This window comes from Panulirus ornatus, chromosome 40, assembly GCF_036320965.1.
Source record: "Panulirus ornatus isolate Po-2019 chromosome 40, ASM3632096v1, whole genome shotgun sequence".
Classification (NCBI taxonomy): Eukaryota; Metazoa; Arthropoda; class Malacostraca; order Decapoda; family Palinuridae; genus Panulirus; species Panulirus ornatus.
The window spans coordinates 17,693,418-17,721,289 of NC_092263.1; the positions used below are offsets into that span (position 1 = coordinate 17,693,418).

The window sequence follows — 27,872 nt, forward strand, 5'->3', positions numbered from 1 at the left end:
CCTCCTACCAACCAGGCAGCTCTTACTACCTTCCCTCACACCAGGCACCAACCAGCCTGACCTCATTATCCTCCTACCAACCAGGCAGCTCTTACTACCTTCCCTCACACTAGGCACCAACCAGCCTGTCCTCATCATCCTCCTTCCCTCCCTACCTCACCAGGCACCGGCCTGTCCTCATTATCCTCCCTCCCTCCCTACCTCACCAGGCACCGGCCTTTCCTCATTATCCTCCCTCCCACCCTGGCTCACCAGGCACCAGCTTGTCCTCACTATCCTTCCTCCCGCCCTGCCTCACTAGGCACCAGCCTGTCCTCCCTACCCTCCCTCTCGCCCTGCCCACCAGGCACCAGCCTGTCCTCACTAACCTCCCTCCCACCCTGCCTCAACAGGAACCATCCTTTCCTCACTATCCTCCCTCCCACCCTGCCTCACCAGGCACCAGCCTGCCCTCACTACCCTTCCTCCTATCCTGCCCCACCAGGCACCAGCCTGTCCTCACTACCCTCCCTTCCACCTTGCCCCACCATGCACCAGCCTGTCCTCACTACCCTCCCTTCCACCCTGCCTCACCATGCACCAGCCTATCCTCACTATCCTCCCCCCACCCTGCCTCACCAGGCACCAGCCTGTCCTCACTACATTCCCTCCCACCCTGCCCCAACAGGCACCGGCCTGTCCTCACTACCCTCCCTTCCACAATGTCCCAACAGGCACCAGCCTGTCCTCACTAACCTCCTTTCCACCCTGCCTCACCAGGCACCAACCTGTCCTCACTACCCTCCCTCCCACCCTGCCCCACCAGGAACCAGCCTATCCTCACTACCCTCCCTCCCACCCTGCCCCACCACGCACCATCCTGTCCTCACTACCCTCTCTCCCATCCTGCCTCACCAGGTACCAGCCTGTCCCCATTACCCTCCCTCCCACCCTGCCTCAACAGGAACCACCATGTCATCACTATCCTCCCTCCACCCTGCCCCACCATGCACCAGCCTGTCCCCGCTATCCTCCCTCCATCCTACCTCACCAGGTACCAGCCTGTCCTCATTACCTTCCCTCCACCCTGCCTCACCAGACACCAGCCTGTCCTCTCTACCCTCTCTCCAACCCTGCCTCACCAGGCACCAGCCTGTCCTCACTACCCTCTCTCCCACCCTGTCTCACCGGGCACCAGCCTGTCCTCACTACCCTCCCTCCCTCCCTTCCCTACCAGGTACCAGCCTGTCCTCACTATCCTCCCTCCACCCTACCTCACCAGGTACCAGCCTGTCCTCATTACCTTCCCTCCACCCTGCCTCACTATGCACCAGCCTGTCCTCATTACCCTCCCCCCCACCCTGCCTCACAAGGCACCAGCCTGTCCTCACTACCCTCTCTCCCACCCTGCCCCACCAGGCACCAGCCTGTCCTCATTACCCTCTCTCCCACCCTGTCTCACCAGGCACCAGCCTGTCCTTACTACCCTCCCTCCCACCCTGCCCCACCAGGTACAAGCCTGTCCTCATTACCTTCCCTCCACACTGACTCACCATGCAACAGCCTGTCCTCACTACCCTCCCTCCACCCTGTCTCACCAGGCACCAGCCTGTCCTCACTGCCCTCCCTCCAACCTGCCACACCAGGCATCAACCTGTCTTCACTACCCTCTCTCCCACCCTGTCTCACCAGGCACCAGCCTGTCCTCACTACCCTCCCTCCCACCCTGCTCCACCAGGTACCAGCCTGTCCTCATTACATTTCCTCCACCCTGCCTCACCATGCACCAGTCTGTCCTCACTACCCTCCCTCCACCCTGTCTCACCAGGCACCAACCTGTCCTCACTACCCTCCCTCCAACCTGCCACACCATGCACCACCCTGTCCTCACTACCCTCTCTCCCACCCTGCCTCACCAGGCACCAGCCTGCCCTCACTACCCTCCCTCCACACTGCCTCACCAGGTACCAGCCTGTTCTCACTACCCTCCCTCCACCCTGCCCCACCAGGCACCAGCCTGTCCTCATTACCCTCCCTCCTACCCTGCATCAACAGGAACCACCATGTCCTCACTATCCTCCCTCCACCCTGCCTCACCATGCACCAGCCTGTCCTCATTACCCTCCTTCCCACCCTGCCTCAACAGGAACCACCATGTCCTCACTATCCTCCCTCCACCCTGCCTCACCATGCACCAGCCTGTCCTCATTACCCTCCTTCCTACCCTGCCTCAACAGGAACCACCATGTCCTCACTATCCTCCCTCCACCCTGCCCCACCATGCAACAGCATGCCTCACTAGGAACCCTCACGACCCTCCCACCACCCTGCCTCACCAGGAACCCTCACGACCCTCCCACCACCCTGCAGCACCAGGAACCCTCACTACCCTCCCACCACCCAACCTCACCAGGAACCCTCATTACCCTCCCACCACCCTTCCTCACCAGGAACCCTCACTACCCTCCCACCACCCTGCCTCATCAGGAACCCTCACTACCCTCCCACCACCCTGCCTCACCAGGAACCCTCACTAACCTCCCACCACCCTGCCTCACCAGGAACCCTCACTACCCTCCCACCACCCTGCCTCACCAGGAACCCTCACTACCCTCCCACCACCCTGCCTCACCAGGAACCCTCACTACCCTCCCAACAGCCTGCTTCAACAGGAACCCTCACTACCCTCCCACCAGCCTATCGCACCAAGAACCCTCGCTACCCTCCCACCACCATTCCTCACCAGGAACCCTCACTACCCTCCCACCCCCTTGCCTCACCAGGAACCCTCACTACCCTCCCACCACCCTGCCTCACCCTCACTACCCTCCCACCACCCTGCCTCAAAAGGAACCCTCACTACTCTCCCACCACCCTGCCTCACCAGGAACACTCACTACCTTCCCGCCACCCAGCCTCAAAAGGAACCCTCACTACCCTTCCACCACCATGCCTCAAAAGGAACCCTCACTACCCTCCCACCACCCTGCCTCACCAGGAACCCTCACTACCCTCCCACCACCATTCCTCACCAGGAACACTCACTACCCTCCCACCACCCAACCTCACCAGGAACCCTCACTACCCTCCCACCACCTTGCCTCACCCTCACTACCCTCCCACCACCCTGCCTCACCAGGAACCCTCACTACTCTCCCACCACCCTGCCTCACCAGGAACCCTGACTACCCTCCCGCCACCCTGCCTCAAAAGGAACCCTCACTACTCTCCCACCACCCTGCCTCAAAAGGAACCCTCACTAACCTCCCACCACCCTGCCTCACCAGGAACCCTCACTATCCTCCCATCACCCTGCCTCACCAGGAACCCTCACTATCCTCCCATCACCCTGCCTCACCAGGAACCCTCACTATCCTCCCAACAGCCTGCCTCACCAGGAACCCTCACTACCCTCCCACCACCCTGCCTCACCAGGAACCCTCACTATCCTCCCACCACACTGCCTCACCAGGAACCCTCAATACCCTCCCACCACCCTGCCTCACCCTCACTACCCTCCCACCACCCTGCCTCACCAGGAACCCTCACGATCCTCCCACCACCCTGCCTCACCAGGAACCCTCACTACCCTCCCACCAACCATTCCTCACCAGGAACCCTTACCACCCTCCCACCACCCTGCCTCACCAGGAACCCTCACTACCCACCCACCACCCTGCCTCACCAGGAACACTCACTACCCTCCCACCACCCTGACTCACCCTCACTACCCTCCCACCACCCTGCCTTACCCTCACTACCCTCCCGCCACCCTGCCTCACCAGGAACCCTCACTACCCTCCCACCACCCAGCCTCACCAGGAACCCTCATTACCCTCCCACCACTCTGCCTCACCAGGAACCCTTACTACCCTCCCACCACCCTGCCTCAAAAGGAACCCTCACTACCCTCCCACCACTCTGCCTCACCAGGAACCCTCACTACCCTCCCACCACCCTGCCTCACCAGGAACCCTCACTACCCTCCCACCACCCTGCCTCAAAAGGAACCCTCACTACCCTCCCACCACCATGCCTCAAAAGGAACCCTCACTACCCTCCCACCACCCTGCCTCACCAGGAACCCTCACTACCCTCCCACCACCCTGCCTCAAAAGGAACCCTCACTACCCTCCCACCACCCTGCCTCACCAGGAACACTCACTACCCTCCCACCACCCAACCTCACCAGGAACCCTCACTACCCTCCCACCACCCTGCCTCACCCTCACTACCCTCCCACCACCCTGCCTCACCAGGAACCCTCACTACTCTCCCACCACCCTGCCTCACCAGGAACCCTGACTACCCTCCCGCCACCCTGCCTCAAAAGGAACCCTCACTACTCTCCCACCACCCTGCCTCAAAAGGAACCCTCACTAACCTCCCACCACCCTGCCTCACCAGGAACCCTCACTATCCTCCCATCACCCTGCCTCACCAGGAACCCTCACTATCCTCCCATCACCCTGCCTCACCAGGAACCCTCACTATCCTCCCAACAGCCTGCCTCACCAGGAACCCTCACTACCCTCCCACCACCCTGCCTCACCAGGAACCCTCACTATCCTCCCACCACACTGCCTCACCAGGAACCCTCAATACCCTCCCACCACCCTGCCTCACCCTCACTACCCTCCCACCACCCTGCCTCACCAGGAACCCTCACGATCCTCCCACCACCCTGCCTCACCAGGAACCCTCACTACCCTCCCACCAACCATTCCTCACCAGGAACCCTCACCACCCTCCCACCACCCTGCCTCACCAGGAACCCTCACTACCCACCCACCACCCTGCCTCACCAGGAACACTCACTACCCTCCCACCACCCTGACTCACCCTCACTACCCTCCCACCACCCTGCCTCACCCTCACTACCCTCCCGCCACCCTGCCTCACCAGGAACCCTCACTACCCTCCCACCACCCAGCCTCACCAGGAACCCTCATTACCCTCCCACCACTCTGCCTCACCAGGAACCCTTACTACCCTCCCACCACCCTGCCTCAAAAGGAACCCTCACTACCCTCCCACCACTCTGCCTCACCAGGAACCCTCACTACCCTCCCACCACCCTGCCTCACCAGGAACCCTCACTAACCTCCCACCACCCTGCCTCAAAAGGAACCCTCACTACCCTCCCACCACCATGCCTCAAAAGGAACCCTCACTACCCTCCCACCACCCTGCCTCACCAGGAACCCTCACTACCCTCCCACCACCCTGCCTCAAAAGGAACCCTCACTACCCTCCCACCACCCTGCCTCACCAGGAACCCTCACTACCCTCCCACCACCCTGCCTCACCAGGAACCCTCAATACCCTCCCACCACACTGCCTCACCAGGAACCCTCAATACCCTCCCACCACCCTGCCTCACCAGGAACCCTCACTACCCTCCCACCACCCTGCCTCATCAGGAACCCTCACTATCCTCCCACCACCCTGCCTCACCAGGAACCCTCAATACCCTCCCTCGAAAGGAACCCTCACCACCCTCCCACCACCCTGCCTCACCAGGAACCCTCACTACCCTCCCACCACCATTCCTCACCAGGAACCCTCACTACCCTCCCACCACCCTGCCTCACCAGGAACCCTCACTACCCTCCCACCACCCTGCCTCACCAGGAACCCTCACTACCCTCCCACCACCCTGCCTCACTAGGAACCCTCACTATCCTCCCACCACCCTGCCTCACCAGGAACCCTCACTACCCTCCCACCACCATTCCTCACCAGGAACCCTCACTACCCTCCCACCACCCTGCCTCACCAGGAAACCCCTCACTACCCTCCCACCACCCTGCCTCACCAGGAACCCTCACTATCCTCCCACCACCCTGCCTCACCAGGAACCCTCACTACCCTCCCACCACCCTGCCTCACCAGGAACCCTCACTACCCTCCCACCACCCTGCCTCACCAGGAACCCTCACTACCCTCCCACCACCCTCCCTCGAAAGGAACCCTCACTACCCTCCCACCACCCTGCCTCACCAGGAAACCCCTCACTACCCTCCCACCACCCTGCCTCACCAGGAACCCTCACTACCCTCCCACCACCCTGCCTCACCAGGAAACCCCTCACTACCCTCCCACCACCCTGCCTCACCAGGAACCCTCACTACCCTCCCACCACCCTGCCTCACCAGGAACCCTCACTATCCTCCCACCACCCTGCCTCACCAGGAACCCTCACTACCCTCCCACCACCATTCCTCACCAGGAACCCTCACTACCCTCCCACCACCCTGCCTCACCAGGAACCCTCACTACCCTCCCACCACCCTGCCTCACCAGGAACCCTCACTACCCTCCCACCACCCTGCCTCACTAGGAACCCTCACGATCCTCCCACCACCCTGCCTCACCAGGAACCCTCACTACCCTCCCACCACCATTCCTCACCAGGAACCCTCACTACCCTCCCACCACCCTGCCTCACCAGGAACCCTCACTACCCTCCCACCACCCTGCCTCACCAGGAACCCTCACTATCCTCCCACCACCCTGCCTCACCAGGAACCCTCAATACCCTCCCTCGAAAGGAACCCTCACTACCCTCCCACCACCCTGCCTCACCAGGAACCCTCACTACCCTCCCACCACCCTGCCTCACCAGGAACCCTCACTACCCTCCCACCACCCTGCCTCACCAGGAACCCTCACTACCCTCCCACCACCCTGCCTCACCAGGAACCCTCACTACCCTCCCACCACCCTGCCTCACCAGGAACCCTCACTACCCTCCCACCACCCTGCCTCACCAGGAACCCTCACTACCCTCCCACCACCCTGCCTCACCAGGAACCCTCACTACCATCCCACCACCCTGCCTCACCAGGAAACCTTCAAACCACTCTCCCGTGTCTGGTTCTCAAGTCTGCCGTTGGGAGGGCCGGCTAAGTGGAGTGGGCGGTGGCAGCCTCTTATCCCAAGGATATATATAACAAGGGAGAGCCACACTTGATGGAAACATCAGCTGCTGTGGGAGGTCACTGGAACGAATGATAAACTAGTTACTCATGCTGTTTTTGTCCCTGACCTTTGACCTCCTCTTTCCTTACCTTCCTCTCTAGCCACGCTTGACCCATCATCGACTCGTTAGTATTGATTGTGGTATTTTAGGAGGGCTGCTCTGTGTGTTGGCGGGTACCTGTGGTGTGATCCTTCAGGAAGGCTGCTCAGTGTGTTGGCGGGTACCTGTGGTGTAATCCTTCAGGAAGGATGCTCAGTGTGTTGGCGGGTACCTGTGGTGTGATCCTTCTGGAGGGCTGCTCGGTGTGTTGGCGGGTACCTGTGGTGTGATCCTTCAGGAAGGCTGTTCAGTGTGTTGGCGGGGGGGGGGGGGGGTACCTGCGGTGTGATCCTTCAGGAAGGCTGTTCAGTGTGTTGGTGGGAGGCACCTGTGGTATGATCCTTCAGGAAGGCTGCTCAGTGTGTTGGCGGGTACCTGTGGTGTGATCCTTCAGGAAGGCTGTTCAGTGTGTTGGTGGGAGGCACCTGTGGTATGATCCTTCAGGAAGGCTGCTCAGTGTGTTGGTGGGAGGCACCTGTGGTATGATCCTTCAGGAAGGCTGTTCAGTGTGTTGGTGGGGGGTACCTGCGGTGTGATCCTTCAGGAAGGCTGTTCAGTGTGTTGGTGGGAGGCACCTGTGGTATGATCCTTCAGGAAGGCTGCTCAGTGTGTTGGCGGGTACCTGTGGTGTGATCCTTCAGGAAGGCTGTTCAGTGTGTTGGTGGGGGGGGGGGGGTACCTGCGGTGTGATCCTTCAGGAAGGCTGTTCAGTGTGTTGGTGGGAGGCACCTGTGGTATGATCCTTCAGGAAGGCTGCTCAGTGTGTTGGCGGGTACCTGTGGTGTGATCCTTCAGGAAGGATGCTCAGTGTGTTGGCGGGTACCTGTGGTGTGATCCTTCAGGAAGGCTGTTCAGTGTGTTGGTGGGGGGGGGGGGTACCTGCGGTGTGATCCTTCAGGAAGGCTGTTCAGTGTGTTGGTGGGAGGCACCTGTGGTATGATCCTTCAGGAAGGCTGCTCAGTGTGTTGGCGGGTACCTGTGGTGTGATCCTTCAGGAAGGATGCTCAGTGTGTTGGCGGGTACCTGTGGTGTGATCCTTCAGGAAGGCTGCGCAGTGTGTTGGCGGGTACCTGTGGTGTGATCCTTCAGGAAGGATACTCAGTGTGTTGGCGGGTACCTGTGGTGTAATCCTTCAGGAAGGCTGTTCAGTGTGTTGGGGGGGGGGGGTACCTGTGGTGTGATCCTTCAGGAAGGCTGTTCAGTGTGTTGGTGGGAGGCACCTGTGGTATGATCCTTCAGGAAGGCTGCTCAGTGTGATGGCGGGTATCTGTAGTGTGATCCTTCAGGAGGGCTGCTCAGTGTGTTGGCGGGTACCTGTGGTGTGATCCCTCAGGAGGGCTGCTCAGTGTGTTGGCGAGTTCCTTTGGTATGATCCTTCAGGAAGGATGCTCAGTGTGTTCGCGGGTACCTGTGGTATGATCCTTCAGGAAGGATGCTCAGTGTGTTCGCGGGTACCTGTGGTGTGATCCTTCAGGAAGGCTGCTCAGTGTGTTCGCGGGTACCTGTGGTGTGATCCTTCAGGAAGGCTGCTAAGTGTGTTGGCGGGTACCTGTGGTATGATCCTTCAGGAAGGCTGCTCAGTGTGTTCGCGGGTACCTGTGGTGTGATCCTTCAGGAAGGCTGTTCAGTGTGTTGGTGGGGGGTACCTGTGGTGTGATCCTTCAGGAAGGATGCTCAGTGTGTTGGTGGGGGGTACCTGTGGTGTGATCCTTCAGGAAGGCTGTTCAGTGTGTTGGTGGGGGGTACCTGTGGTGTGATCCTTCAGGAAGGCTGCTCAGTGTGTTCGCGGGTACCTTTGGTACGATCCTTCAGGAAGGCTGCTCAGTGTGTTCGCGGGTACCTGTGGTGTGATCCTTCAGGAAGGATGCTCAGTGTGTTGGTGGGGGGTACCTGTGGTGTGATCCTTCAGGAAGGATGCTCAGTGTGTTGGTGGGTACCTGTGGTGTGATCTTTCAGGAAGGATGCTCAGTGTGTTGGCGGGTACCTGTGGTGTGATCCTTCAGGAAGGCTGCTCAGTGTGTTCGCGGGTACCTGTGATATGATCCTTCAGGAAGGATGCTCAGTGTGTTGGTGGGTACCTGTGGTGTGATCCTTCAGGAAGGGTGTTCAGTGTGTTGGTGAGGGGTACCTGTGGTGTGATCCTTCAGTAAGGATGCTCAGTGTGAAGTTGGTGGGTACCTGTGGTGTGATCCTTCAGGAAGGATGCTCAGTGTGTTGGTGAGGGGGTACCTGTGGTGTGATCCTTCAGTAAGGATGCTCAGTGTGAAGTTGGTGGGTACCTGTGGTGTGATCCTTCAGGATGGCTGCTCAGTGTGTTTGCGGGTACCTATGGTGTGATCCTTCAGGAAGGATGCTCAGTGTGTTGGTGAGGGGGTACCTGTGGTGTGATCCTTCAGTAAGGATGCTCAGTGTGAAGTTGGTGGGTACCTGTGGTGTGATCCTTCAGGAGGGCTGCTCAGTGTGTTTGCGGGTACCTATGGTGTGATCCTTCAGGAAGGATGCTCAGTGTGTTGGTGGGGGGTACCTGTGGTGTGATCCTTCAGGAAGGCTGTTCAGTGTGTTGGTGGGGGGTATCTGTGGTGTGATCCTTCAGGAAGGCTGCTCAGTGTGTTGGCGGGTACCTGTGGTGTTATCCTTCAGGAAGGATGCTCAGTGTGTTGGTGGTGGGTACCTGTGGTGTGATCCTTCAGGAAGGCTGTTCAGTGTGTTGTTGGTGGGTACCTGTGGTGTGATCCTTCAGGAAGGATGCTCAGTGTGTTGGTGGGGGGTACCTGTGGTGTGATCCTTCAGGAAGGCTGTTCAGTTTGTTGGTGGGGAGTACCTGTGGTGTGATCCTTCAGAAAGGATGCTCAGTGTGTTGTTGGTGGGTACCTGTGGTGTGATCCTTCAGGAAGGATGCTCAGTGTGTTCGCGGGTACCTGTCGTGTAATCCTTCAGGAAGGCTGTTCAGTGTTGGTGGGGAGTACCTGTGGTGTGATCCTTCAAGAAGGATGCTCAGTGTGTTGTTGGCGGGTACCTGTGGTGTGATCCATCAGAAAGGATGCTCAGTGTGTTGGGGAGTACCTGTGGTGTGATCCTTCAGGAAGGATGCTGTGTGTTGTTGGTGGGTACCTGTGGTGTGATCCTTCAGGAAGGATGCTCAGTGTGTTGGGGAGTACCTGTGGTGTGATCCTTCAGGAAGGATGCTCAGTGTGTTGTTGGTGGGTACCTGTGGTGTGATCCTTCAGGAGGCCTGCTCAGTGTGTTGGTGGGGGGTACCTGTGGTGTGAACCCTTTAAGAAGGATGCTCAGTGTGTTGGTGGTGGGTACCCGTGGTGTGAGTCTTCAGAAAGGATGCTCAGTATGTTGTTGGCGGGTACCTGTGGTGTGATCCTTCAGAAAGGATGCTCGGTGTGTTGGGGAGTACCTGTGGTGTGATCCTTCAGGAAGGATGCTCAGTGTGTTGGTGGGGGGTACCTGTGGTGTGATCCTTCAGGAAGGATACTCAGTGTGTTGGTGGAGGGTACCTGTGGTGTGATCCCTTCAGGAAGGATGCTCAGTGTGTTGGTGGGTTCCTGTGGTGTGATCCTTCAGGAAGGATGCTCAGTATGTTGGTGGCAGGTACCTGTGGTGTAATCCTTCAGGAAGGATACTCAGTGTGTTGGTGGGGGTACCTGTGGTGTGATCCTTCAGGAAGGATACTCAATGTGTTGGTGGAGGGTACCTGTGGTGTGATCCTTCAGGAAGGATGCTCAGTGTTGGTGGGTTCCTGTGGTGTGATCCTTCAGGAAGGATGCTTAGTGTTGGTGGGTTCCTGTGGTGTGATCCTTCAGGAACGATGCTCAGTGTGTTGGTGGGGGGTACCTGTGGTGTGATCCTTCAGGAAGGATGCTCAGTATGTTGGTGGCAGGTACCTGTGGTGTGATCCTTCAGGAAGGATACTCAGTGTGTTGGTGGGGGGTACCTGTGGTGTGATCCTTCAGGAAGGATACTCAGTGTGTTGGTGGAGGGTACCTGTGGTGTGATCCTTCAGGAAGGATGCTCACTGTGTTGTTGGCGGGTACCTGTGGTGTGATCCTTCAGGAAGGATGCTCAGTGTGTTGGTGGGTACCTGTTGTGTGATCCTTCAGGAAGGATGCTCAGTGTGTTGGTGGTGGGTACCTGTGGTGTGATCCTTCAGGAAGGATGCTCAGTGTGTTGGTGGGTACCTGTTGTGTGATCCTTCAGGAAGGATGCTCAGTGTGTTGGCGGGTACCTGTGGTGTGATCCTTCAGGAAGGATGTTCATTGCGTTGTTGGTGGGTACCTGTGGTGTGATCCTTCAGGAAGGATGCTCAGTGTGTTGGTGGGGTACCTGTGGTGTGATCCTTCAGGAAGGATGCTCAGTGTGTTGGTGGTGGGTACCTGTGGTGTGATCCTTCAGGAAGGATGCTCAGTGTGTTGGTGGGTACCTGTTGTGTGATCCTTCAGGAGGGCTGCTCAGTGTGTTGGTGGGTACCTGTGGTGTGATCCTCCAGGAAGGATGCTCAGTGTGTTGGTGGTGGGTACCTGTGGTTTGATCCTTCAGGAAGGATGCTCAGTGTGTTGGTGGGTATCTGTGGTGTGATGCTTCATGCGGGATGCTCATTGTGTTGGTGGGGGGTACCTGTGGTGTGATCCTTCAGGAGGGCTGCTCAGTGTGTTGGTGGGTACCTGTTGTGTGATCCTTCAGGAGGGCTGCTCAGTGTGTTGGAGGGTACCTGTGGTGTGATCCTTCAGGAAGGATGCTCAGTGTGTTGGCGGGTACCTGTGGTGTGATACTTCATGCGGGATGCTTATTGTGTTGGTGGGTACCTGTGGTGTGATCCTTCAAGAAGGAGGCTCAGTGTGCTGGTGGTGGGTACCTGTGGTGTGATCCTTCAGGAAGGATGCTCAGTGTGTTGGTCTGTTCGTGTACAGAGGCTACCATTGTGGAACACTTTCCATTGCCTGGTACAGAGACTGCCATGTTTGGAACACTTTACATTGCCTGGTACAGGGGCTGCCATGGTGGAACGCTTTACATTGCCTGGTACAGGGGCTGCCATGGTGGAACGCTTTACATTGCCTGGTACAGGGGCTGCTATGGATGGAACACTTTACATTGCCTGGTACAGGGGCTGCCATGGTGGAACACTTTACATTGCCTGGTACAGAGGCTGCCATGGTGGAACGCTTTACATTGCCTGGTACAGGGGCTGCCATGGTGGAACACTTTACATTGCCTGGTACAGGGGCTGACATGGTGGAACACTTTACATTGCCTGGTACAGGGACTGCCATGGTTGGAACACTTTACATTGCCTGGTACAGGGGCTGCCATGGTGGAACATTTTACATTGCCTGGTACAGGGGCTGCCATTGTGGAACACTTTACATTGCCTGGTACAGAGGCTGCCATGGTTGGAACACTTTACATTGCCTGGTACAGGGGCTGCCATGGTGGAACACTTTACATTGCCTGGTACAGGGGCTGCCATGGTGGAACGCTTTACATTGCCTGGTACAGGGGCTGCCATGGTGGAACACTTTACATTGCCTGGTACAGGGGCTGACATGGTGGAACACTTTACATTGCCTGGTACAGGGACTGCCATGGTTGGAACACTTTACATTGCCTGGTACAGAGGCTGCCATGGTTGGAACACTTTACATTGCCTGGTACCGAGGCTGCTATGGATGGAACACTTTACATTGCCTGGTACAGTGGCTGCTATGGATGGAACACTTTACATTGCCTGGTACAGGGGCTGTCATGGTTGGAACACTTTACATTGCCTGGTACAGTGGCTGCCATGGTGGAACACTTTACATTGCCTGGTACAGGGACTGCCATGGTGGAACACTTTACATTGCCTGGTACAGAGGACTGCTATGGATGGAACACTTTACATTGCCTGGTACAGAGGCTGCCATGGTGGAACACTTTACATTGCCTGGTACAGAGGCTGCTATGGATGGAACACTTTACATTGCCTGGTACAGAGGCTGCAATGGTTGGAACACTTTACATTGCCTGGTACAGAGGCTGTCATGGTTGGAACACTTTACATTGCCTGGTACAGTGGCTGCCATGGTGGAACACTTTACATTGCCTGGTACCGAGGCTGCTATGGTTGGAACACTTTACATTGCCTGGTACCGAGGCTGCTATGGATGGAACACTTTACATTGCCTGGTACAGTGGCTGCTATGGATGGAACACTTTACATTGCCTGGTACAGAGACTGCCATGGTTGGAACACTTTACATTGCCTGGTACAGTGGCTGCCATGGTGGAACACTTTACATTGCCTGGTACCGAGGCTGCTATGGATGGAACACTTTACATTGCCTGGTACAGAGGCTGCCATGGTTGGAACACTTTACATAGTCTGGCAAAGATGTTGCCATGGGTGGAACATTTTCATAGCCTCGCACAGATGCTGCCATGGTTGTATCATTGTCACAGGTCAGATGAAAAACTGGAGGAAGTGATGTGTTTTAGATATCTGGGGGTGGTTTTAGCAGCGGATGGAACCATGGAAGCGGAAGTGTGTCACAGGGTCGGGGAGGAGGCGAAGGTTCTGGGGGCGTTGAAGAATTTGTGGAAGACGTATGTTTGAAGGAATTGTGGTTCCAACAATGTTATATGGTTGCGAGGCAGGAGCTATAGATAGGGTTGTGCGGAGGAGGGTGGATGTGTTGGAAATGAAATGTTTGAGGACAATATGTGGTGTGAGGTGGTTTGATCGAATAGTAATGAAAGGTAAGAGAGATGTGTGGTAATAAAAAGAGTGTGGTTGAGAAAGCAGAAGAGGGTGCTGAAACGGTTTAGTCACATGGAGAGAATGAATGAGGAAAGATTGACAAAGAAGATATGTATGTCAGAAGTGGAGGGAACGAGAAGTGGGAGACCAAATTGGAGGTGGAAGGATGGACTGAAAAAGATTTTGAGCGATCGGGGCCTGAACATGCAGGAGGGTGAAAGGCGTGCAAGGAATAGAGTGAACCGGAACCATGCGGTATACCGGGGTCGGCGTGCTGTCAATGGATTGAACCAGGGCATGTGAAGCGTCTGGGGCAAACTATGGAAATTTTTGTGGGACCTGGATGTGGAAAAGGAGCTGTGGTTTCGATGCGTTACACATGACAGGTAGAGACTGAGTGTGAACGAATGTGGCCTTTGCTGCCTTTCCCTAGCGCTACCTCGCGAGGGGATGGGATGCTATTTCGTGTGGCGGGGTGGCGACGAGAATGGATGAAGGCAGCAAGTATGAATATGTACATGTGTATGTATGTATATGTATGTATACGTTGAAATGTATAGGCATTTATATGTGCGTGTGTGGGCGTTTATGTATATACATGCGTACGTGGATGGGTTGGGCCATTCTTCCGTTTGTTTCCTTGCGCTACCTCGCTAATGCTGTTGACGGCGATTAAGTATAAAAAAAAGAAAAAAAGAAATATATATATATATATCTATATATATTATATATATATATATATATATATATATATATATATTTTTTTTTTTTTTTTTTTTTTTTTTTTTTTTTTTATACTTTGTCGCTGTCTCCCGCGTTTGCGAGATAGCGCAAGGAAACAGACGAAAGAAATGGCCCAACCCCCCCCCCCCCATACACATGTACATACACACGTCCACACACGCAAATATACATACCTACACAGCTTTCCATGGTTTACCCCAGACGCTTCACATGCCTTGATTCAATCCACTGACAGCACGTCAACCCCTGTATACCACATGACTCCAATTCACTCTATTCCTTGCCCTCCTTTCACCCTCCTGCATGTTCAGGCCCCGATCACACAAAATCTTTTTCACTCCATCTTTCCACCTCCAATTTGGTCTCCCTCTTCTCCTCGTTCCCTCCACCTCCGACACATATATCCTCTTGGTCAATCTCTCCTCACTCATTCTCTCCATGTGCCCAAACCATTTCAAAACACCCTCTTCTGCTCTCTCAACCACGCTCTTTTTATTTCCACACATCTCTCTTACCCTTACGTTACTTACTCGATCAAACCACCTCACACCACACATTGTCCTCAAACATCTCATTTCCAGCACATCCATCCTCCTGCGCACATCTCTATCCATAGCCCACGCCTCGCAACCATACAACATTGTTGGAACCACTATTCCCTCAAACATACCCATTTTTGCTTTCCGAGATAATGTTCTCGACTTCCACACATTTTTCAAGGCTCCCAAAATTTTCGCCCCCTCCCCCACCCTATGATCCACTTCCGCTTCCATGGTTCCATCCGCTGACAGATCCACTCCCAGATATCTAAAACACTTCACTTCCTCCAGTTTTTCTCCATTCAAACTCACCTCCCAATTGACTTGACCCTCACCCCTACTGTACCTAATAACCTTGCTCTTATTCACATTTACTCTCAACTTTCTTCTTCCACACACTTTACCAAACTCAGTCACCAGGTTCTGCAGTTTCTCACATGAATCAGCCACCAGCGCTGTATCATCAGCGAACAACAACTGACTCACTTCCCAAGCTCTCTCATCCCCAACAGACTTCATACTTGCCCCTCTTTCCAGGACTCTTGCATTTACCTCCCTTAAAAACCCCATCCATTAAACAAATTAAACAACCATGGAGACATCACACACCCTGCCGCAAACCTACATTCACTGAGAAACCAATCACTTTCCTCTCTTCCTACACGTACACATGCCTTACATCCTCGATAAAAACTATATATATAATATATATATATATATATATATATATATATATATATATATATATATATATATTATATATATATATATATATATATATATATATATATTATCCTGGGGATAGGGGATTAAGAATACTTCCCACGTATTCCCTGCGTGTCGTAGAAGGCGACTAAAAGGGGAGGGAGCAGGAGGCTGGAAATCCTCTCCTCTCGTTTTTTTTTTCTTTTTTTTAATTTTCCAAAAGAAGGAACAGAGGGGGGCCAGGTGAGGATATTCCACAAAGGCCCAGTCCTCTGTTCTTAACGCTACCTCGCTAATGCGGGAAATGGCGGATAGTTTAAAAGAAAAGAAAGAAAGATATATATAAGATGCTTGTGGCATGAGAAGAGTGGGAGGTGGGTTGATTAGAAAGGGTAGTGAGTGGTGGGATGAAGAAGTAAGAGTATTAGTGAAAGAGAAGAGAGAGGCATTTGGACGATTTTTGCAGGGAAAAAATGCAATTGAGTGGGAGATGTATAAAAGAAAGAGACAGGAGGTCAAGAGAAAGGTGCAAGAGGTGAAAAAAGGGCAAATGAGAGTTGGGGTGAGAGAGTATCATTAAATTTTAAGGAGAATAAAAAGATGTTCTGGAAGGAGGTAAATAAAGTGCGTAAGACAAGGGAGCAAATGGGAACTTCAGTGAAGGGCGCAAATGGGGAGGTGATAACAAGTAGTGGTGATGTGAGAAGGAGATGGAGTGAGTATTTTGAAGGTTTGTTGAATGTGTTTGATGATAGAGTGGCAGATATAGGGTGTTTTGGTCGAGGTGGTGTGCAAAGAGAGAGGGTTAGGGAAAATGATTTGGTAAACAGAGAAGAGGTAGTGAAAGCTTTGCGGAAGATGAAAGCCGGCAAGGCAGCAGGTTTGGATGGTATTGCAGTGGAATTTATTAAAAAAGGGGGTGACTGTATTGTTGACTGGTTGGTAAGGTTATTTAAAGTATGTATGACTCATGGTGAGGTGCCTGAGGATTGGCGGAATGCGTGCATAGTGCCATTGCACAAAGGCAAAGGGGATAAGAGTGAGTGCTCAAATTACAGAGGTATAAGTTTGTTGAGTATTCCTGGTAAATTATATGGGAGGGTATTGATTGAGAGGGTGAAGGCATGTACAGAGCATCAGATTGGGGAAGAGCAGTGTGGTTTCAGAAGTGGTAGAGGATGTGTGGATCAGGTGTTTGCTTTGAAGAATGTATGTGAGAAATACTTAGAAAAGCAAATGGATTTGTATGTAGCATTTATGGATCTGGAGAAGGCATATGATAGAGTTGATAGAGATGCTCTGTGGAAGGTATTAAGAATATATGGTGTTGGAGGAAAGTTGTTAGAAGCAGTGAAAAGTTTTTATCGAGGATGTAAGGCATGTGTACGTGTAGGAAGAGAGGAAAGTGATTGGTTCTCAGTGAATGTAGGTTTGCGGCAGGGGTGTGTGATGTCTCCATGGTTGTTTAATTTGTTTATGGATGGGGTTGTTAGGGAGGTAAATGCAAGAGTTTTGGAAAGAGGGGCAAGTATGAAGTCTGTTGGGGATGAGAGAGCTTGGGAAGTGAGTCAGTTGTTGTTCGCTGATGATACAGCGCTGGTGGCTGATTCATGTGAGAAACTGCAGAAGCTGGTGACTGAGTTTGGAAAAGTGTGTGGAAGAAGAAAGTTAAGAGTAAATGTGAATAAGAGCAAGGTTATTAGGTACAGTAGGGTTGAGGGTCAAGTCAATTGGGAGGTGAGTTTGAATGGAGAAAAACTGGAGGAAGTGAAGTGTTTTAGATATCTAGGAGTGGATCTGGCAGCGGAAGGAACCATGGAAGCGGAAGTGGATCATAGGGTGGGGGAGGGGGCGAAAATCCTGGGGGCCTTGAAGAATGTGGAAGTCGAGAACATTATCTCGGAAAGCAAAAATGGGTATGTTTGAAGGAATAGTGGTTCCAACAATGTTGTATGGTTGCGAGGCGTGGGCTATGGATAGAGTTGTGCGCAGGAGGGTGGATGTGCTGGAAATGAGATGTTTGAGGACAATGTGTGGTGTGAGGTGATTTGATCGAGTAAGTAACGTAAGGGTAAGAGAGATGTGTGGAAATAAAAAGAGCGTGGTTGAGAGAGCAGAAGAGGGTGTTTTGAAATGGTTTGGGCACATGGAGAGAATGAGTGAGGAGTGAGGAAAGATTGACCAAGAGGATATATGTGTCGGAGGTGGAGGGAACGAGGAGAAGTGGGAGACCAAATTGGAGGTGGAAAGATGGAGTGAAAAAGATTTTGTGTGATCGGGGCCTGAACATGCAGGAGGGTGAAAGGAGGGCAAGGAATAGAGTGAATTGGATCGATGTGGTATACCGGGGTTGACGTGCTGTCAGTGGATTGAATCAGGGCATGTGAAGCGTCTGGGGTAAACCATGGAAAGCTGTGTAGGTATGTATATTTGCGTGTGTGGACGTATGTATATACATGTGTATGGGGGTGGGTTGGGCCATTTCTTTCGTCTGTTTCCTTGCGCTACCTCGCAAACGCGGGAGACAGCGACAAAGCAAAAAAAAAAAATAAAAAAATATATATATATATATATATATATATATTAAGAGTAAATGTGAATAAGAGCAAGGTTATTAGGTACAGTAGGGTTGAGGGTCAAGTCAATTGGGAGGTGAGTTTGAATGGAGAAAAACTGGAGGAAGTGAAGTGTTTTAGATATCTGGGAGTGGATCTGTCAGCGGATGGAACCATGGAAGCGGAAGTGGATCATAGGGTGGGGGAGGGGGCGAAAATTTTGGAGCCTTGAAAAATGTGTGGAAGTCGAGAACATTATCTCGGAAAGCAAAAATGGGTATGTTTGAAGGAATAGTGGTTCCAACAATGTTGTATGGTTGCGAGGCGTGGGCTATGGATAGAGTTGTGCGCAGGAGGATGGATGTGCTGGAAATGAGATGTTTGAGGACAATGTGTGGTGTGAGGTGGTTTGATCGAGTAAGTAACGTAAGGGTAAGAGAGATGTGTGGAAATAAAAAGAGCGTGGTTGAGAGAGCAGAAGAGGGTGTTTTGAAATGGTTTGGGCACATGGAGAGAATGAGTGAGTGAGGGAAGATTGACCAAGAGGATATATGTGTCGGAGGTGGAGGGAACGAGGAGAAGTGGGAGACCAAATTGGAGGTGGAAAGATGGAGTGAAAAAGATTTTGTGTGATCGGGGCCTGAACATGCAGGAGGGTGAAAGGAGGGCAAGGAATAGAGTGAATTGGAGCGATGTGGTATACAGGGGTTGACGTGCTGTCAGTGGATTGAATCAGGGCATGTGAAGCGTCTGGGGTAAACCATGGAAAGCTGTGTAGGTATGTATATTTGCGTGTGTGGACGTGTGTATGTACATGTGTATGGGGGGGGGGTTGGGCCATTTCTTTCGTCTGTTTCCTTGCGCTACCTCGCAAACGCGGGAGACAGCGACAAAGCAAAAAAAAAAAAAAAAAAAAAAAATATATATATATATATATATATATATATATATATATATATATATATATATATATATATATATATATATATATATATATATATATATATATATATATATATATATATATATATATATATATATGTATGTATAAAAGAAAGAGACAGGAAGTCAAGAGAAAGGTGCAAGAGGTGAAAAAAAAAAGGGCAAATGAGAGTTGGGGTGAGAGAGTATCATTAAATTTTAGGGAGAATGAAAACATGTTCTGGAAGGAGGTAAATAAAGTGCGTAAGACAAGAGAGCAAATGGGAACTTCAGTGAAGGGCGCAAATGGGGAGGTGATAACAAGTAGTGGTGATGTGAGAAGGAGATGGAGTGAGTATTTTGAAGGTTTGTTGGATGTGTTTGATGATAGAGTGGCAGATATAGGGTGTTTTGGTCGAGGTGGTGTGCAAAGTGAGAGGGTTAGGGAAAATGATTTGGTAAACAGAGAAGAGGTAGTGTAAGCTTTGCGGAAGATGAAAGCCGGCAAGGCAGCAGGTTTGGATGGTATTGCAGTGGAATTTATTAAAAAAGGGGGTGACTGTATTGTTGACTGGTTGGTAAGGTTATTCAATGTATGTATGACTCATGGTGAGGTGCCTGAGGATTGGCGGAATGCGTGCATAGTGCCATTGTACAAAGGCAAAGGGGATAAGAGTGAGTGATCAAATTACAGAGGTATAAGTTTGTTGAGTATTCCTGGTAAATTATATGGGAGGGTATTGATTGAGAGGGTGAAGGCATGTACAGAACATCAGATTGGGGAAGAGCAGTGTGGTTTCAGAAGTGGTAGAGGATGCGTGGATCAGGTGTTTGCTTTGAAGAATGTATGTGAGAAATACTTAGAAAAGCAAATGGATTTGTATGTAGCATTTATGGATCTGGAGAAGGCATATGATAGAGTTGATAGAGATGCTCTGTGGAAGGTATTAAGAATATATGGTGTGGGAGGAAAGTTGTTAGAAGCAGTGAAAAGTTTTTATCGAGGATGTAAGGCATGTGTACGTGTAGGAAGAGAGGAAAGTGATTGGTTCTCAGTGAATGTAGGTTTGCGGCAGGGGTGTGTGATGTCTCCATGGTTGTTTAATTTGTTTACGGATGGGGTTGTTAGGAAGGTAAATGCAAGAGTTTTGGAAAGAGGGGCAAGTATGAAGTCTGTTGGGGATGAGAGAGCTTGGGAAGTGAGTCAGTTGTTGTTCGCTGATGATACAGCGCTGGTGGCTGATTCATGTGAGAAACTGCAGAAGCTGGTGACTGAGTTTGGTAAAGTGTGTGGAAGAAGAAAGTTAAGAGTAAATGTGAATAAGAGCAAGGTTATTAGGTACAGTAGGGTTGAGGGTCAAGTCAATTGGGAGGTGAGTTTGAATGGAGAAAAACTGGAGGAAGTGAAGTGTTTTAGATATCTGGGAGTGGATCTGGCAGCGGATGGAACCATGGAAGCGGAAGTGGATCATAGGGTAGGGGAGGGGGCGAAAATTCTGGGGGCCTTGAAGAATGTGTGGAAGTCGAGAACATTATCTCGGAAAGCAAAAATGGGTATGTTTGAAGGAATAGTGGTTCCAACAATGTTGTATGGTTGCGAGGCGTGAGCTATGGATAGAGTTGTGCGCAGGAGGATGGATGTGCTGGAAATGAGATGTTTGAGGACAATGTGTGGTGTGAGGTGGTTTGATCGAGTGAGTAACGTAAGGGTAAGAGAGATGTGTGGAAATAAAAAGAGCGTGGTTGAGAGAGCAGAAGAGGGTGTTTTGAAGTGGTTTGGGCACATGGAGAGGATGAGTGAGGAAAGATTGACCAAGAGGATATATGTGTCGGAGGTGGAGGGAACGAGGAGAAGAGGGAGACCAAATTGGAGGTGGAAAGATGGAGTGAAAAAGATTTTGTGTGATCGGGGCCTGAACATGCAGGAGGGTGAGAGGAGGGCAAGGAATAGAGTGAATTGGAGCGATGTGGTATACCGGGGTTGACGTGCTGTCAGTGGATTGAATCAAGGCATGTGAAGCGTCTGGGGTAAACCATGGAAAGCTGTGTAGGTATGTATATTTGCGTGTGTGGACGTATGTATATACATGTGTATGGGGGGGGGGGCCATTTCTTTCGTCTGTTTCCTTGCGCTACCTCGCAAACGCGGGAGACAGCGACAAAGTATAATAAAAAAAATATATATATATATATATATATATATATATATATATATATATATATATATATATCATCTTAAATAATGTGATTTCAGTCGAGGCTGTGTATTATAGTTTCATGGAATTTATGGTAAGTGTATGAACATTGAAGAAACATATTGATTCCATTTCTTACCGATGGTTTATCAAGTGAAAGAAATCACGAATGTCTAAATAACTTTACTGAGAGTCAAGAGTGGCTGAGTCATGTGTAAAGCGGGGCGGAGCAGCAACCATCTGATGATCTTACCATCTTTCTCTACTGTGTCGAGGTCTCATACAAGGCCAACAAGGGTGCTAAAGGATGTGTTGGAGTAGCTGGTATGCTAGAGAAGCAGCAGGGTGCTGAATAACAAGTAGGGATGCTAGAAGACTTGCACAGTTAAAGGGGTGCCAAAGGGCCATTAGGAGTGCTAGAAAACCTAAAGAATTTACAAGATGCTAGAGAACGGACATGGGTGCTAGAAAACCAGCAAGGGAGCAGCAGGGTCAGCACAAGTGCCACAAAACAGCAAGGGTGCATGAGAATGAGCCAATCCCAGATATGTGAGCTGAGAGGTGGAGGACAAGCCACCCCCAGATGTGTGAATTGAAAGATGGAGGATAAGCCACACCCCCAGATGTGTGAGCTGAGACGTGAGGGACAAGGCACCCCAGATGTATTAACTGGAAGGTGGAGGATAAGCCACTCCCAGATGTTTGAGCTGAGAAGTGGAGGATAACCTACACCCTAGATGTGTGAGCTGAGAAGTGGAGGATAAGCCATCCCCAGATGTGTGAGCTCAGAGGTTGAGGATAAGCCATTCCCAGATGTGTGAGCTGAGATGTGGGGGACAAGTCACCCCCACCCCAGATGTGTGAGCTGAGAAGCGGAGGATATGCTACCCCAGATGTGTGAGCTGAGAGGTGGAGGATAAGGCCTCCCCCCCCCATGTATGAGCAGAGAGCTGGGGGATGAGCCATCCCTAGATGTGTGAGGTGAGAGGCGAAGGATGAGTCACCTCTAGGTGTCCATAAACCTTTTTATTAATATTTAAATCATCTCCAAATTATTCAGCGTTATGTGGGTTGTTAATTCGCCTTGTTTTAAAAGGGGGTTGTTACTCGACGTAGGTTTACGGGTCGTGCAAAGCGTGCAAGGAATAGAGTCAATTGGAACGATGTGGTATACCGGGGTCGACGTGCTGTCAATGGATTGAACCAGGGCATGTGAAGCGTCTGGGGTAAACCATGGAAACTTTTGTGGGGCCTGGACGTGAATGAGTAAGCTGAGAGGTGAAGGATGAGTCACCCCTCAGAGATGTGATCAGAGAGTGGACGATGAGCCATCCCGGAGATTGTCAGCTGAAAGGTAGAGGATGAACCACCCCCCAGATGTGGAGCCACCCCCAGATGTGTGAGCTGAGAAGTGGGATGAGCCACCCCTAGATGTGAGAGTAGAGGTTGAGGATGAGCCACAGCTCCCCCCCCCCCCCCTTATATGTGAGCAGAGGAGGGGATCAGCCACACTCCCAAATGAGCGAGCAGAGAGTTGGAGGATCAGCCACCCCTCAGGTGTGTGAACTGAGAGGTGGAAGATGAACCATCCCCCCAAGATAACGTGATCTGAGAGGTGGAGGATAAGCCACGCCCCCTAGATGTGTAAATTAGAGCCCTGCATAGGTGAAATATGTGCTCACAAGAAACGTAATTTTGGAAGCTGTACAAGATTCCCAACTTTTGGGGACCAGACTTGGTGATGTTGATTATGTGGGGTTACCAGGATAGAGTGTTATGCAAATAATGCTGATATTATCACAGGGCTGACATCTGGTCTTTGGAAAAGGAACATAGGAAAACAAATGATTCTTAGAGCTATAGGGAGAAATTACGTTTCAGCACATCAAGTCTAACAAGGTTACTGCTTCTCGAATCCGAAAAGCTGAACGGGTTCGACCTGAGAGAGGACATGTGATCAGTAAAAGAAAGAGAACGTGTAGTAAAGAAAGAAGGAGAGGATATGGGAGTTCACATATGGAAAGTGGAATCATCAGTATAACAGTTATTACAAGTAGAAAAGAGATCATTCATTGAGAAGAAAGAAGACAGAGGAACACTATTACTGATAGGATGGAATGGGGATGCCTGCCATATAACGGCTCAAGAGAAAACTATAAATTAGAGGACAGAGAGAAACAGTGAAACTTAAGGTACAAAGGAGAAACTTATTCCACACCCTGTCAAATGTTTTAGAGATATGAAGAGCTACGATAAAATCGCTGAGAGAAGAGGACTAGATGTGAGTGACAGGAGAGATCACCTGTAGACTTGCTCTACAAATTCCATATTAGTGACCTGTAAGAAAATAATGGGATTCTAATTGTTTGAAAAAGTGAGAGTTTCAAAGACATTGGAGATAGCAAAATTGTGAGCAATTGGGCGAACGTTGGAGGAATTAGAACGTCTGCTTTCTTAAGGATTAGCTGCACCAAGGAGTGCTTCCGAGAGAGAAGAAAAGGCTAGTTTTTAGACTGACGAACTGGGCGAGCAAGGTAATAAATAGTTGAGAGATTTTGAACCAGATGGCATTAAAGTTAAGGAGACTCAAGATCCACAAGGCGAACAATATGTGTTTTTGTTCTACATATCTCTCCAGTTAAAAAATGATCATGAAGGAGCTTCCAATAAGCCACTCTGCTGTACTTACCTCCGAACACGGTCCTTTATGGTGACAGTATTCTTGCTTCGGCCAAGTATACATACCTTGCTCTTCACTTCCTTATCTTAATGGCTATTTTGGCGAATACTTTAGATTTGGTATATTTTTCGTGTGCTACCGTTGGTTTACACTGAAGGCACTTTCTCTGTTGGGGTAGGTTTATGTGTGGTACTTTAAGGTAGGCTTGTGTTAGGACATTGTAAGTTTATGTTTGGTACGTTAAGGTAAGGTAAGCCAGGGTGTTGAAGCCTCTGGTTGAGATTATGTGCATTAGTATGTTTACCTAAACACTTTAGTTAGACTTCAGTATATCGACATCATAGGCTTTCTAACGAATAAAGCGAACTTACTGCGATTAGAATTGATTTATTTGCTCATCAGAACTGATATTCGAATGATTTACTCTCGAAAATAGCTTTCCTCAATGGAAGAAAATCTATCAAACCGTTAATACAGCGGTCACAGAAATTTAGTCGGCACAATACTATTTAACCGACCGATGCTGACAAGTTGGCAAATTAAGCGCAGATGTTCTTAAATCAATAAAATAACTCACAACCGGCGAGGCAGTGCGATTTCTGTCATATTCTACCAGAAACTTTAAACATATTTGCACCACTGTATCTTCATTAAAGATCCTATGTATCATAACGAAACGAAAGGCTGCAGATTACCCCTGAAAGCCGTGAACGACAAGCAATGTAGCTTCACTGAATTAGATGACAGAAGGCCCACATACATCTTAGCTGGTACCATGTAAGAAACATTGTTTAGGTAACATATGCTGAGTACAATTCTAATTCAATGGACGCTGTATACTCAAGTGCTGCCCGTGTGGTATGCCAAGTTTAAAGGGCTTGTCAAAGATGGCGGGAGGCCATGCAGATGTCACGTGACGTGACGTCACACTGCGGGGGAGAGCCTCAGCCAGTTTGTTTACATGCAGCAGGGAGGCCGATGTTGGGCAGGTGAGACATCATCAGTAACTAGGATTATTCCTCCCTTTTATTTTTATTAGAAATTCAGGCTTCTCAGAATATAAAAACAGTTATGGAGTCATTATGTCCAGAACGTTAAAAAATACTCGGTTAAGTTTTGTTGTAAATATAATCGCACTCAATTACTACTTGTGATCCACTGGTTTGTATCCGACCAGGTGTTTTCTAAAAGTAGTTTCAAACACACTGAATATGAAGCATTTAAGTACATTAACTGTTCATGCAATACAACATTAAAATGAAACCGTAGTTAGATGATATTTAGGGTCAAGGAGATTTTTACATGAAAGAAAGCAGTATTACACCCCTTGAGCAAGACCTGTCAAGCGGTGAGTGAAGGGTGTAGGGAGTGGTTGGGGATGGGCACAACCATAGGACATCCTACCCTTGACACTCTGCTGATGACACTTTATCCTTGTCTCTCTGCTAGTGACATCCTTTTCATTACAATCTAATGACAACTTAGCTTTGACACCCTGTTGGGTACGACCTCTCCTTTACACCTAGTTAGTGACACTCGCCCATAGCACCCTTTTGGTGACATTCTATTGGGGACACCCTGCTGGTGGCTCCCTGTCTTTGACACTCCGATGGTGTCACTCTACCCTAACAACTTGTTGGTAACATTTCACATTTGGGATCCTGCTGTTGATACCCAGTTAATGACGCCCTACCTCTGACACTGCTAGTAACACCCTACCTTTGTTACCTTTATGGTGACACCCATTCCCAGTGCTTCTCTGTGTAGAATTGGAGGGGAGGGAGTTATTTCCTGTCATGCTTCATATACAATTTTCATGGCAGAATACTCTCTCCATATTGCACGGTGTTTCTTCTCAGTTTTATTTTCTTCTGGTAATTGAGCGAGAGGGAGTGCCAATCAGGAGGTATACCATTTGCTCTACCATCTTCTTTTTCCCATAATTTTGGAAAAGTGTGTGGATAACCTTATCATGGCCCGTCAGTTCTCTTGTCATTTGACCTTCCCCTGGACTACCATGTACCTTGTTGGTGACACTATCCTTGACACCCTACCCTTGACATCTGTTAACACCTTGCTGGTGACACCCTAGCCACGTCATCGCAATGGTGGCACCATTCCCTTGACACCCAGCTGGTGACAACCTACCCTTGATACCCTGCTAGTGACAATCTACCCTTGAGACCCACCTGGTGACAACCTGCCCTTGATACCCTGCTGGTGACACTCTTCCCTTGACACTCGGTTAGTGACAATCTACCCTTGACACCCAGCTGGTGACAATCTACCGTTGATACCCTGCTGGTGACACCTTTTCTCTTGGCACCCAGATGGTGACAACCTACCCTAGATACCCTGTTTGTGACTTCTTTTCCCTTGACACCCAGATGATGATACTCTACCCTTAATACCCTGTTTGCGACTCTTTTCCCTTGACACTCAGTTGATGACAGCTTACCCCTGTTACCCTGCTGGTGACACCCTTTCCTTAACACCCAGCTAGTGACAACCTTCCCTTGAATACCCTGCTGGTGACACTTTTTCCCTTGACACCCAGCTGGTGACAACCTACCCTTGATACCCTGCTGGTGATACCATTCCCTTGACACCCAGTTGGTGACATTCTACCTTTGATACCTTGCTGGTGACACCTTTTCTCTTGATGCCCAGATGGTGACAACCTACCCTTGATACCCTGTTTGTAACTCCTTTTCTCTTGACACCCAGATGATGACAGCCTACCCTTGATACCTTGTTTGTGACTCCCTTTCCCTTAACACTCAGATGGTGACAACCTACCCTTGATACCCCATTTTTGACTCCTTTGCCCTTGACACTCAGATAGTGACAGCCTACCCCTGTTATCCTGCTGGTAACGCCCTCCCCTAAACACCCAACAGGTGACAACCTACCCTTGATAACCTGCTGGCGACTCTTTTTTTTCCTTGACACCCATATGTTGATAACCTATCCTTGATACCCTTCTGGTGACACCTTTTTTCTTGACACCCAGCTGGCAACAGCCTACCCTTGATACTTTGCTGGTGACACCCTTCCCTAAACACCTAACTGGTGACAACCTACCTATAATACCCTGTTGGCAACAATTTTTCCCTCAGCACCCTGCTGGTGATGACAGAATACACAAGGTTATCTGATAAGTGGACAGGGGTAGATATCTAAGGTCCTGATCTTGTTTGTGGTAAAGATACAATAATAGAAGGAGACATCTCCCTACCTACTGCTCTGGGAGGCATAATTGTTTGCAGAAAACTGTTTGTAAGAAGTGGTGTGGAGATGTTATACTACTACAATAGACATTTGGTAGATGTCAAAAGGAAACTTTCCCTGCTTTGACTGCAGGAGTGTTCTCAGGAGGAGCACCACATCTGAAGCATTAAAGTCTTAATGTGTAAAAACAGAGTATGAATATCTTTTTCCTCATGAAAACATGGATGTTTATTAGGTATTGCTTAAGTATTTTTGTAGCCATGATTTGTAGGTATGTATTGATAGTAAAACATTTACATTGTTAATTTTTCCAGTGTTATATAACTGTACAGCTGAATACATTTAAACTGGTAATTATTCCAATGTTTAATAATCCTACTGCTGAAAACATTTATATTGGTAACTATTCCAGTGTCTAATAACTCTTGAGATAATTTTCCCAGTGGAATACATTACTTTGCCTTTGTCTATCTTGGATCCGTCTGCCATGTCAC

At 50.4% G+C, this 27,872-nt stretch overlaps 1 protein-coding gene across 1 annotated transcript in view; it reads left to right on the forward strand.

The window, feature by feature from the left end:
• Window positions 1-25,082: 25,082 nt before the first annotated feature.
• The window catches only part of LOC139761490 (tubulin polyglutamylase TTLL5-like), a 75,586-nt gene continuing 72,796 nt past the window's right edge, over window positions 25,083-27,872 (forward strand). The window contains exon 1 of the mRNA XM_071685752.1: window positions 25,083-25,136. The gene's annotated coding sequence lies outside the window, so the exon portion shown is untranslated. The remainder of the gene's footprint in view (window positions 25,137-27,872) is intronic.